The 14,257-nt window shown below is 38.8% G+C and overlaps 1 long non-coding RNA gene across 1 annotated transcript; it reads right to left on the bottom strand.

Moving 5' to 3' along the window:
• Nucleotides 1–3,359: 3,359 nt before the first annotated feature.
• On the bottom strand, nt 3,360–13,448 carry LOC120550626. Its single transcript, XR_005637759.1, has 3 exons — nt 13,383–13,448; nt 3,639–3,747; nt 3,360–3,424 (listed from the first exon to the last, which is right to left on the bottom strand). It is a non-coding gene; the product is annotated as an uncharacterized LOC120550626 (long non-coding RNA).
• Between the last annotated feature and the right edge of the window lie 809 nt (nt 13,449–14,257).

Consider the following 14,257-nt stretch of genomic DNA (forward strand, 5'->3'; position numbering starts at 1 on the left):
TATATACGTTGTTCTAACGTATGCAATACATCGTAGAGAGGCAGGCTTATATACGTCGTTCTAACATCTGCTATACATCTTACAGATGCAGTCTCAGGTACATCTTCCTGACATCTGTTATACGTAGTACAGATGTCAGGAAGATGTGCAGATCAATTGATCCTGCATTAATCCATTTAACAAAACTGGTCAGTATAGGTCACACACAATTACTTTAAATATCTTTACTAAATTGAATTGCTAAAGTAAGATAGATAAACCATACACAATTACTTATAATAATACATTTTATTTATAAAGCGCTTTTCAGGGTACTCAAAGACAATTTACACAAGTTCAAATCATTATAGAAAAAAGCACACTGTAACACATTAAAATATATTCTTGTATGTAGCTAGATTTGGGGATAATTATCCTACTGTGGTCTATACTAAGGGCTAATGTACAAAAACACTACCTTGTGTTGTCTTCCCGTCAACCTTGAAAAAGAAAATTATTAAATTTTTCTTCTACACATTTTCAGCGCTTATTTCTATGTCCCATATTTTCTGATATAAAACAAAAGTTGAAAACGGGTCAATTTGACCCGAAGTCAACACAAGGGTTAAAAGCTTAAACCAGTTTTTTTTTTTTTAAGTCTGAGACTGTGGGCTTCCCCTCAGGCAAAGAGCTGGGGCACGCACGTTTCCTGGGAACGGGGTGCAACGGCTTGAGTTATGTTTTCTCTCGATTATTGGCTGTGTTCCAGGTGATACCCAATTATTAGAGACTGTCTGTAAACCCGTGGTAATAAAAAGGGCTTGCACACACAACAGGATGTCAAACACCTTGTTTCAGTTTTAAAAAACGTCACTTTCTCAATTTTTGGATGCCTATGGGATCATGGTAATGTTATTTGAACCCAAACACTTAACAATTGAGCCAAGAATAACATTTATTTATTAACAAAATTCATTATTTTTCTTAATCTGTAGGAGTCGCTGAAATATACAGTATTTCTCTCTTTTGACTACACACTCGTGAGCTGTATATCACTGCTTCACAACAGCAGTGTGTACATGTTGGAGAACAAAAACTAATTGTCACACTATATTGTCCACTTTCTATCATAATGTAAATTATTTCAGTAGCAAAAAAAAATGCTGTCCCTGCTACAGCCTCTGCTCCAGTCTGTTGCCAGTTGGGGAACTCCTTGATGGCCGGCTTCGTACTCAGGAAAGTAGGATCCCTCAGTGGTGCTGCTGCAGTGACAAGAACAAAAGATTTGGGTTTTGTGCGTTATTCGAAGAAGTATCTTTTAATACATTTCTTTTTTTCATCTCCCTTTGTTTTGAGTGGTTGAGTAATGTTTTTTTTTTGCAGATGTGAATAGAAGAATATGGTAAGTAGAATATGGCAAGCCAAATGTCGTTAACGTAGTTAAATTCTAGAAAAATCTAGACTAATATAATAATATATTTGTTATACTTTCACCCAGGAAAACGTTTTTCATTCCTCTAGAGTTTTTTATTCAAACCACGATCTGTTTCCTGAACTTAACAAGTCATTTTGGTGCCTAAACTTAAAGTGATGGTTCGGAGTAATTCATCCTAGGGTCCTTTGCACCATGACCTCGAGCCAAACACCCCCTTTTTCACAAGGTTCTAACATTGGGCGATTATTAGCGTGAGTATGGGCTAGTCGCTGAATAGCTTACTGGACCTATCGTTTGTATCTTTAAAACCCCACTTTAATAATGCCCGAAATGATACCAAAGGTCTACACTAGTATATATAGCTGCTTCGTATAAACGATGGGTGGAAAGTTTGTAAGTACACCAGAAGTTTATGTAAATAACACTTGCCTGCTTCGGCTTCCGCTCTCGCTGTTGTTGTTGCGCTGGAGACGACGAGTGCTTAGGGACATCTACAAATTACAACACCGAAAAGAGATGCAACAAAAATATTTTTTAATTTAACTTATTTTTTAAAGTAAGTGCTGTAATATAACTATCAGGAGACAAGTAATAATTGAGGTAAGTTTGGAGACATTACCTTATTTAATCATTAAATTAATACATATTTTTGTTGTATCTCTTTTCGGTGCAGTAATTTATAGACGGCCCTAAGCACTCGTCTAACTGCAGGTAGCAGCAGCAGCAGCAACAGCAACAGAGAGCTGAAGAGAGCAGGCAAGTGTTCATAAACTTCTGGTGTACTTACAAACTTTCCAATCCATCGTTTTATGAGAGCATAACCTATTTGTACTAGTGTAGACCTTTGGTATCATTTCGGGCATTATTAGTGGGGTCATTTAAGAGATACAAACGTGGGTCCATTAGCCCCGCGCTAAGCTATTCAGCGGCTAACGCTACTCAACGCCAACTCGCCCAATGTTAGACCCAGGTGAAAAAAGCTTCTGGGGGGGTGTTTGGCTCGAGGTTATGGTGCAAAGGACCCTAGGGTGAAATTACTCCGAACCATCACTTTAACTGTCGTCACCGTAGCTGTATCCCATCTAGCCTCAACCGCTGTTAAAGTGCCATTCTGACAATATGTATTTAGATCACTTTGTAAATTAAAGCTTTAAATAGCATGTTATAAATCGTCCCATAAAAAATACCATAACTTTCTCTCTAAAAAGGCTAACATCAAGGTTTCATAGTAATCACAATTATTTAAAAAGTAGTTACTTTTGAAACCAAAGGTGTCATTTTATGCTGCCCTCTTTTTACTTCCTACTCCCATTTTCAATTACGATTTTGTAAACTTACCACAGATGATTTGGCAAAGTAATGACTGGGAATATGGCAGCTTTCCACATTTTCCCGTTGAATATCTTGGTCATCAAGGCAATTGAGAGATCTGAAAAATACAAACATATAAAAATTTAAAACAAGATAAGATCCTTAATTAATCCCACAGTAGAGGACATTTTCAGTGATACTGCACCAGAAGGAAAGTGCAATGACAAAAGCATCAGTAAAAACGCAAGAATAAAGCAGTTAAAACTGTTCAGTATACAGACAGAAAGTTTAATAATACGGTATTCACAGTATTGCACAGAGGAGTTATTGATATTGCATAAAAAAGGTGTACATTGATGTTGCACGTGAGTAAATTGTTAGATAGGGTGCGTGTGGTCTACTTGGAGCAGTGTTGATTATAAAGTCTGGCAGCAGCAGGAAGGACGTGTGGTATATCTCCTTCACTGCACATTAGGGTTACATTTGAATACAAAATGTAACTTAAGTACAACTTCCAAAGGGTTAAAATATTTACTGTTGATAGATGGATATGATTTAATAGTTTATTACCTACCCATTTCAAAGTCTGTGTAGGTCTTCTTCTTTGGCTTCCTCTTCTGGAATCATTAGTGCCTCTTTCTCTTAGCAGGCCAATTCAGCAGTGGTCATCAAATCAGTTTTCAAACTCTTTCCTCTTATCTGAAAGAGATTAATATACAGAGGTATTTAATAATTCAAGTACAATGTAATAGATAGAGAAAGTCTAGGACCCCTTGAACACACAGGGGGTTAAAAAAATAGAGCAACACATAAGAATCATGAGTGGCACTGCGCCTGCCCCAAATACTAGATAGATTCAGATTACAGGTGTGTAATTTGCTTCTTGCAACAAACTAATATGACAATAACATACCTGACTCTTTTCACTTGTTGATCAGGCTTATACACACAACTATTATTGTGGTATGATGTCCTTCATCTCTGCATTGCCTTCTCTCCTGCCGACGTTTTCTGATCTTCCACTATACATCATACCAACATAAAAACAGACACACTATGTGAAAGCTACTATCAAAAAATACTGCTCTTTTGTGAGGATGCAGTATTTTTAGTATTGTAACTACTGTTTCGCAATGAACACAGTGTATTCCTGACATTTTGTAGAAGATGGTGATATTCTTAGCAAGAACCCCCTTTTTAATGAGGGATAACTAGTGAAACAAACAAGCAAACAAACATCAACTAACAGTTTACCAAAGTTACCCTTGCTATAAACATTATAGCACACATACGTCGCCACGATGTATTGGCGATGTAATCCAAATTCATCGGGGATACGTAGTAGATTGCTCGTTTGCTCACTGGCACGACGTCCCCAGGACGTCGCTGCTGTACGTTTCAACGACATATAGCCGCTCTCTCCGCGACGTATACATATATACATCGTTCCAACGTATTTCATACATCTTACAGATGCACACATATAGCTACATCGTTCTAACGGAAAAACGGGAGAAAAAAAAAGCAATATACCAATTAAATTATTGTGATATTGATAATTGTATTGATCTCAAAGTCAAATGTGATTCAATATGTCCATAGAACGTGTTTAGTCCCAGTTAGGCGTATGGTCAATTTAGCTTCAACAAAAAGTAAAACTTAAAGTTAAGTGACTGGACACTAACTACATTAAGCTAACGCTAGCTTGCCAAGTAAATTGTTTTTATTTTAATTAATCAACGTTAGTGATATATCAGCAAGAAAATCATGGTAACAGGTGACGATGCTCATTAGTGTTTTGAAGGCTAACGTTAGCCCATGAAAACGGGCACCATCTAGCTAATAACTGATGATTTATGACCGTTGACACTCCCAACCCCATTTTCAAAATCAGTTGTTAACCAGATTTAATGCCGAGTGTACAGAAACGAACCACAGTCTTACTAGCTAAACTGTCCTAAACTAATTTTACATAGTGTCATTTAGTTAATAAGCAGGGTAAAAATAAAATAAAAAAAAAAAGAAATAATTTTTTTTTTGTTAGGCTTTACAAAAAATTTAGGGGGGGGGGGGGGGGCCCCCCCGAGGGGCGCCCTGAACAACCTTTTTTAAATATGATTTAACGTTAGTTGGCAGATTAGCTAGCTAGCTAGCTAACGCTACATGTCGAATTTACCTTTAGCTAGCTAAATTTTGATTAGCTATATAACAAGTCTTCAGCTTTAAATGTTCCCTGTTGAGATTTCAGTTCCATTAAAGCCAAAACAAAAATCAAATTAACCGATATGAGCAAAGTATGACTGAGGTGCGGCCAGGGGCGCCGTATAGGGGGGGACAGTTAGGACAATTCCAAGGGCCCATGACTGACAGGGGCCCCAAAAAATAGGTAAAAACTAATATAAAATTATTAAACCATCATCATTCAAGTATATATATTTCAAATATAATAATAAAATTAATGATCTCTTTGTTTTACTTGTTTTTGGCAGTAAAAGTTAAATATCCCCATTGACCAAAAAGTAAACATCCATATTGACCGACCACCCCCCTGTATCTGCATGAAATGGTTTGGTCCTGCCTCAGCGCACTCAGCGACGGTGTTTAGTTGCAGTCAGTAGATGCGCCAGAACTACAGTGACCACAATGTTGCCAAGTAACGTTATATCAAAATTTGGTTTTCAAAAAAGGAAAGAGAGGAAAAACAAAGGAAAGGGTGTCAAACTGTAACCCAGTTTTTCACCAAGAAAGGTGGGTAGCCTCTAGTCTGTGAGTGGTATTAACCTGTTGGCTTAATGTCCATAGTGAAATAAGCTAGCTAGCTACAGACTAGGCTAGTGTTAGCCTACATTTAATCACCATTTAATCAGTGCAGGGAAACGTTTAGCAAGATATTCATATTAAATCATTATCCCTGCCCCTTTTAGCAGACTTAACAACAGATGAGTCAGCAGCACCCCAGTCTCCCCCTAACTGTGCCCCTCCCCGTCCCAGTGAAGAAGGTGAGCAACATTGTGGTCAATGACATGCCAGTTAGCATCATTGCAGGGAGTCTGTGGGGATTTCTCTGTCTCTCTTGCTCTTTTTACAATTACAAAAAAAGAAAATGAAATATTTGTTAATGACAAAAATTCAAACACATTAATAACAATTATTTTATCACATAATGATCATTATGAAATAAAATAAAAAATAAAAACTACTGTCTGTACTGGATGCTGGACAGTTGTAAACAGTGAGTAGCTTACCTGAGCCTGCATGTAAGATACAGACAATATTAAAATAATCCAGTTTGATACGTTCATTTAGATTGAATTATGGAATGACATCTATAGATACAGACTTTATTATTCCCATCATGAAGGACAAGTTATTTGAGAAGCTTGCAAACACACACACACAAACACAAAAAAATCTATCGTATCTAATGTATGTAATCAAGTGGTGGTGATACAGAACTAGGTAATTTGGGTCAATGTTCTGTAGTGTTAGTGTTATTTATTAGTATATGGCAATCTTGCATCAAATAGTGAAATACATACTAGACTTGCATGCAGGGGTTAAATTGGGCCGGGGCTCTCCGGGGCTCAGCCCCGGCACATAAGCCTACTCGTGTCCGGATGTGCCTGCTTGCAGTCTAAATATGTCACAAAAAATATGATGAAAGTGATGCTTTTGAAAACATGATATTTCTGACAATAAATGAAAGATGTTTGAAATGGCATGTCTATTTTGTCCCTAATGCCCTAATACCTGATGATACTACAACAATGCAAAATATAGACTCTTAACCTTGCAGTTTTGCACATATCATGTAAAACTATTTCTCCATTTCTTTGCACAAAACTCTCCAGAAAGTGCCATTTAACGGTTTATTTTTCAATTCTTTTTCCCGGGGGTGCACCCCCGGACCCCCCTAGGGAAAGCCCCCCCACATAACAAAATCCAATTTAACCCCTGCTTGCATGCATGTACAAATCACCAGCAGCAATATATTGTGCTAGTACTAGTATTGAACTACAAGCAGCAAGACAGTTGCAAGCCTTTAATTAGAGTTATGTAAAGCTTTTGATGGGACAGTTAGGTCCTAGAAATGTGGTGACAACAGCTGCGCAGAGGGGGCCCAATTAGAGTTTTTGTCATAGGGCCCAAAATTCCTGGCGGCGCCCCTGGGTGCGGCACTCAGTCCCAGCTAACAATTTTTGGTTCCCAGAATGTTCTGGGAACGTTCGTTTTTGGTTGCGCGAACGTTCCCTGAAGGTTAGGTTTGGTTAGGTTTTGGTTGTGTTTTGGTTATTATGGAAAGTTGGTTGAACGTTCTGGGAACGTTCGTTTTTGGTTACATCGAACGTTCTCCGAACCTTTAGAGAACGTTCCCCTAACGTTCCCCCACCGTTGCAACCTTTAGATAACGTTCCCCTAACGTTCCCCCACCGTTGCAACCTATAGATAACGTTCCCCTAACGTTCCCCCACCGTTGCAACCTTTAGATAACGTTCCTGTAGCGTCATTTTTTACAATCCCATAACCTTTAAAAAACTAACAACCATGGTACCAAAAAATAAAAAAAACATTTTTATATAAGAATCCGTTTTATTTGCCATATAGACACATACTGCACAAGAGAGACAACATACATATAGGCACATTAACACAATATATTGTATAAATGTAGAATGCAAATCTGCCCTACAAAGGAAAACATGTTTGGGCAAAAATGAGTTAATGTCACTTTTGGGGTATTTGAGACCTCCTTTATCATGTGAATAAATATCGTGAGTCAATTTGATTGTTTTAACAAGAAAATAAAGACAACCGTAACATCCAAAACCATACGAGAAACCACAGCAGAACGCCGTAACAGCTGTTACGGATCTCTGCACGCTGAAGTTGAGTGTTCGGACTTTGTTTAGCCAGGCATCAAGAGAGAGGTTACTGTACCGCCGTGATCTTACTGTACTCTAGCCTCGTCGTAGCCTACTGTCAGTTTGCCGCTTTTAATTGTCAACAAACCACGGAACATACACATGACATATCAAATAAAGTGATGATTCCTATTCTGTCAGTGACAGCCCGGAGCTAGCTACATTGCTAGCTACAGCGCTAACGTTGATGCTGACACACCTCCTCACTTGGCGGAGCCTCACATCAGACGCTGAAAACCAGTTATTAAATACACAGCTGGCATCCTACCTTTCCATGCAATCCGATATAATCCATGGAAGATATAATCCATAGCAATGCACGTCATCTGCTGTAGCCACAACAATCCATACGTGTTTGAGCTATATTTCCTTCTTGCAGGTGTTCATGTCAAATCTCACACATCCATAAATCCATAAAAGCACTAAGCTAGTTATTGCTAATGCCTGTACAAAGTATGCTAACCTAAATGTTATCTCAGAATTAAAAAGTAGTAATCCAAGTTGAGCTTGTTGACTGTGCATCTTAAGCAGTTTGATGGCCCTTAGTGTTAAACATTATATATTTATTGTTAAATAAATATACCTTTGTATTCAATTATAATTAAATTATCTTTATTGAGAAAATACTTGTATTTTTTCGTACTGTACTGCAAAGTTACTTATCTGTCATACTGTTAAACTGTGTTAGTGTTGCCACACTATCCTGATCATTATAGCAGTAAATAGGAACAAGCAAAGGTTTTCTATATAATTTAAAACAAATACCATGATGACTAGACCTTGGTTAGGTGTTCTTATAATGGATGCAAGTATGGTGAACAGCAAGCAAATATTGATTATATGTCAGTTACTGCCTTTTGCCTTTGCATGACTCCTTGTTTTTGTCACATGATACAAAGGAAGAGTACAGGAACTGCCAAACAAGGATCAAAGGTCAATTTTGAGCTCAAGATTTTTTGCATACAAACATTTCTTAATTATAGCAACTAATTGTCAAATTTTGGGAGTTTTACCTACAATACTTTTGTCTGGACAAAACAGAAACTTAAATTTTTCTCAGTTTCACACTAGCAAGTTAAGGTCTTTTGCCTTTGCAGGGCAGAAATGTAGTGTGCAAGATGCATATTGGAATGATAAAGTATGTAATGTGTAGGTGAAAGGCCAAAGTGGGGATGACCCCACTTATCAGCAGTTCAGGAGCGTGATGGCAGAGGGAAAGAAGCTGTTCTTGTGTCTGGTTGTTTGTGTGCAGGGATCTGTAGCGCCTGCCAGAGGGGAGGAGGCAGGAGGATGGCAGCAGTGTAGAAGATGAGCAATAGCTCTTGTGGTAGGCCATGCTTCCGCAGTTGCCGTAGGAAGTACATCCTCTGCAGAGCCTTTTTAAGGATGTTGGACTCCCTCTTCAGGTCCTGGGAAATGATGGAGCCCAGAAACTTGAATGAGTCGACCTTTGACACTAGGCTGTTGGATATTGTGAGGGGGAGCACTGGGGGGTCCTCCACGTCTGCTGCAGTCAGCGCGGGGAAGTTTTTCTGAGAGGCCGCTAGAGTAGCAAGAAGAAGCAAAGTTACAAGTCAAATTAAAACCCCTTATCAGCCAAGCTACGCATAATACTGATGTGAACAATAAAATAACACCTGCCTGTTATAACCCTGCAGATTGTCAGGTCCTGGAAGGCCTTTGTCTTTCTGCCCTGCAGGCTATACGGTTTTACAACGTCATTGGTTGAAAGGTTGTCAGAAAAAGTTGCTGTAAAAAAAAAATAGAGAAATACAAATTACACATGTAGAACAAAGTGGAGAGCTTGTACAATCTCATTTTGTAAGAGAAGTCAGTTCAGTTATAATGATATTTTAATTTATGCAATTATATAGTGTTATCTTAGGGCAGGGTAGGGCCACTTAATTACCATTTTGTTCCTCCTCTCCTGTTGACCGAGACTCCTGTTGAACTCCTGCAGCTCGATGACTGTTGAGCAGGGCGACAGCAACACGTCATCGACTGGAGCAGAGGGAGGTGACTGGGAGCTCCTTAAGAGCATGAGCAGCTCATCCATCTTTTCCTCAAATGTGTCCATCCGCTGTGCCATGCGGATAATGGAGGTCCTCATGGCTATGGAATAATTAATGGTTTTAGTTGTTATACATTATAACAGTCACGTGATATGCACCAGGTTGAATTTCAGTAGTTCCATAGGAAATATGACTGGTTTCTTAAATGCATGCATAAATGTTAACTTACAGTCTGTCCTGAAATGCTTTCTTGCTTGTGGAATGGATTCATCTGAAATAAAAGACCATATAATTTGTACTGATTGCAAAAAGAATATATGAAGTGTAAATAATGTAGTCTGTACTTAAGGTCTTACCATGATTATCTAAATAAACGATGGATGTATTTAGACAACCAAGGAGGTGTAATCATTATGTTATGCTAGGTTAGCCTGCAGTTTTGTGAACAGAGCTTCTGTTAATACATCCATGGCTTTATGTCTCATCCACGTTACAGGCTTTACAGCATACAGCCCTCGGATGTATCGTAAGATAAGTGTTTAAACCTAAACCCGCATCGGGCCGGCTGCCGTAAAATTTCAAAGAAGAAGAAACCCACATCGGCTCTTAGGGACATGTAAGATATTACGTTAACGTTAGTTAGCTACCTAGCTAGTTAACTAACTCCATTGTTTAGCTTGATAGCCCCGGCAGTTTTGGGAAACGCTAATGATGTTAAATCCATAAACCAAAATGTATTCTAAATTTTTGACTCATCAAAGTAGCCCCCTTTGGCAGATATAACAGCTGAACACTCATGGCATTCTTTCTACAATGGAAATCAAATATTCTTCAGAAAGTTCTTCCCAACTCTGTTGCAGAAGTTCCCATAAATGTGTGGCACTTGTAGGTTGCTTTGCTTTCACTTTTCTGTCCAGTTCATCCCAAACCAGCTCAATGGGGTTTAAGTCTGGTGACTGTACTGGTCACTCCATGTTTTTAAGCTTACCATCTTGTTCTTTTTTGCTAAAGTAGTTCTGGCATAGCTTGGACTAGCTTGGTTCATTATCTTGCTGTAGGATGAACCCCTGACCAACTAGGCGCATACCAGAGGGTACTGCATGGCGCTGCAAAATGCTGTGGTAGCAGTTGTGGTTCAGGGTGCCTTTCACTCTGTACAAATCACCGACCCTGGATCCAGCAGAACAGCCCCAGACCATCATGCTTCCTCCTCCATGTTTGACAGTTGATGTCACACACTGAGGAACCATCCTTTCGCCTACTCGACGGCGTACAAAAATCCTGTGTGATGAACCGAAGATTTTAAATTTTGATTCATCAGTCCATAACACCTTCTTCCAGTCTTCAGTAGTCCATTGACAATGTTTCTTGGCCCAGGCAAGCCTCTTTTTCTTATTCTGACGTCTTAGCAATGGCTTTCTTGCTGCAACTCGACCCATCAAACCTGCAGCTCCAAGTCTTCTCTTTCCAGTTGAAACTGAGACTTGCTTATTACGACCACTATTAAGCTGTGCTTGAAGCTGTTGTCCTGTGAGCCACCTATCACGCAAGCTGTTGACTCTCAGAAACTTGTCTTCTGATTCTGTTGTGGCTTTGGGTCTGCCAGACCTCTTCCTGTCAGAGTTTCCTCCAGTTTCTAAGTGCCTTTTGATGGTGAAGAATACTGTACTCACTGACACCTTGACTTTCTTCGCAATTTCTCTGTAGGAAAGACCAACATTCTTGAGTGTTATGATGGTCTGTCTCTCTTCCATTGTTAATTTTCTTTTTCCCACCATTTTTATAGCAACACACTACTTTCTGCAGTACAATACTGTTCATACAATGCTCACAAGGGTACGGTACCACAGTGTGTTCCAACAATACTTTTATACAAACAGAGGGGGTTGTAAGTAATCCAGACAAGTTGGAACACCTGTGGGAATTGGTAGCACCAACTTTCAAAGCTTGATCAACCTCCATTGCTGCAGAACAGCTTTACGTTGGTAACCCATTTCTTGTTCCCTGAAAAAGGCCTTTTTGTAAAATTCTAAAATGTACATTATTTTTCAGTTTTGAGTAACCTTACTTATTTTTTTAACCTCAATCAGTTAACTACTTACCTTTGGACCATTTCAAGCTATTCATTGGACTTGAACTGCTCAAATTTCAATAAAAAACTATTGGGGTGTTCTAAAACCTTTGACCGGTAGTGTATATTACAGCACAAATGTCTTATTCTCAGACACATGCTCAGTGTCATTTTATGGGGGTGTCAAAAGAACATTAGAAAGATTTCTAACACATGACAAAGGCCAACAATGTGAGTGTATTAAGAGAGGATGACATTGTTGGATTAGCTTGAGGAAAAAGTACACTCCAATTTTGAACATGAGTCATATTGTTGTAAACCAAGAAACTTGGCACATTTGCTGTAAAAACTTAAGAGATGGCTCTGATGTGGTAGAGGTTCATCAGAAGGGAGCTGACGGACAGAAACCACCAACACTAAGCAAAACGATATGAGAAATATGCAATTACTTAAGGGAAATTTTATTATTAAATTGTAATTGTATTTGCCCTTATTTTTCGCATAAATATGCTTGTAACCAATAGCTTATATATATATAATTGTGCTTGTAATCAGTTATTTATAATACAAATATGCTAATTAGAATATTAAATGGCCAAAACATATATAAGGTACCAGTATTCATGGTGTAGTAGGAATACAAAGGAGTAATGGTCTTTTTAAGGACCTGGCGGCCGCCATTTTGAAAATGGGGCCTTTCTTGAAGTCAAACTTTGGTAAACTTTTAGTATGTTTTAAAGTACATCTGATACTACTGTAAACCACTGAAAAATCTTTTGTTAGAATTTTTTTGGGGTCAAGCCATATTTGCAGCTGACTACTGAGACACTTGTTAGAAATGAAAGAAGTGAATTTTCTTAGTTGTGAAAATCGTTCTATTGATAGATTCTTGTTTTAAGTATTTTCACCTAATACAGTTAAAAAAACGAAATCAAGCACAAAAGTATTGTTTTTAACCAAATTGTTATCAGCCTAAAAATAATTATATTCTCTTGCTATGTTGTTTATCTTACTTCGATTTTATAAGACCAATCATTTTTGCGTGAATCTAAATCAAGTGACTGCAAACCTTTTATATGCTACTTCAAAAACTTAAATGGAGCTGGTTTAAATAAACATTTCAAAACCGCACTCTGAACAACCAAAAACAACCAAACGGGAACGTTGTGTGGAGGTAACAGTGCAACCACAGGAGAACGTTTCAGTTGGTTGGTTCCCCTAAACGTTATAACCCTGAGGGAACGTTCCCTAAACGTTAGTTTTTGGTTTGGTTCGAACTAACCTTTAGAGAACCAAAAACTAACGTTCCCCAACGTTCCCTAAACGTTCAGCCTCACCTTAGCTAACGTTACTGGCATGTACTGCAACTGACATAGCAGCTAACGTTAACTTTACATTCAAATTCAGTCAGATTAGTACATATAGCTAGCAAGCTAACTAGCTAGAGCACGGATATTTTAATTTTAAATGAATGTGAAAAAGGGCGGCTAGTGCGATGTGAGCCTGATCTAACGGCTCTAAAGTTACTTTAAACCATGACATGGTGTAACTTACTAACATATCTTGTTATTAGTCCGATGAACACCAACTTCCACATGAGAAAACGTCGAAATATTTGTATTAACGTAACGTTAAGATGAAATAGTGCTTACCATGGTATTTGACAGCAGCAAAGAAGCAGTCTCCATCCTAACCCTTCGTAGACTGGCAACTTTTTTTTCCGCCTCCTTTAACGACTGTGGCGCGAATATGTTGCTGGGCAGAATTCAGATTCACTGTCCAACACATCAACAGTGTGTGTGTGTACAGTAAAGACATCCAGACGCTCAATAAACGATGCTTCCAAATGACCCGCGAACAACTGAGGAACCGTTAATACATCTCACCGACATAGTTAATATGTCGCTGCGATGTATAGATTGTGATCATAATAAGACGTCCAGACGCTCAATAAACGATGCTTCCAAATGACCCGCGAACAACTGAAGAACTGTTAATGCATCTCACCGACATAGTTAATACGTCGCTGCGATGTATAGATTGTGATCATAATAAGACGTCCAGACGCTCAATAAACGATCATTCATTATGACCCGCGAACAACTGAGGAACTTTTAATACATCTCACTGACATAGTTAATACGTCGCTGCGATGTATAGATTGCGATCATAATAAGACGTCCAGACGCTCAATAAACGATGCTTCGTTATTCTTCTTTATGACCCGCGATCAATTGCAGACGAAGCGATCAATTGCATACGTCGTGCCGACGTATGTGTGCTTACTGGGTATGAGGGAGAAAAAGTCTGGTACTACTTTGAGAACATTAAAGCCATTATCCCAGCTCCACAACCTGCCACCTCCTCAGCTCGACACTTCTGTGTGTTGCTTGAGATCTGGGCAAAATACACAAACAAGTGTGTGTAAAACCGCAATTAAAAGGGGGATAAGTGTTTCCCCTAGGTTGACTGCTTTAGCCTGGCAGATAGGATGGGGGGAAGGGGACTGATACCACTGCACCATATG

The sequence above is a fragment of the Perca fluviatilis genome, chromosome 21 (assembly GCF_010015445.1).
Source record: "Perca fluviatilis chromosome 21, GENO_Pfluv_1.0, whole genome shotgun sequence".
In the NCBI taxonomy this organism is placed as follows: Eukaryota; Metazoa; Chordata; class Actinopteri; order Perciformes; family Percidae; genus Perca; species Perca fluviatilis.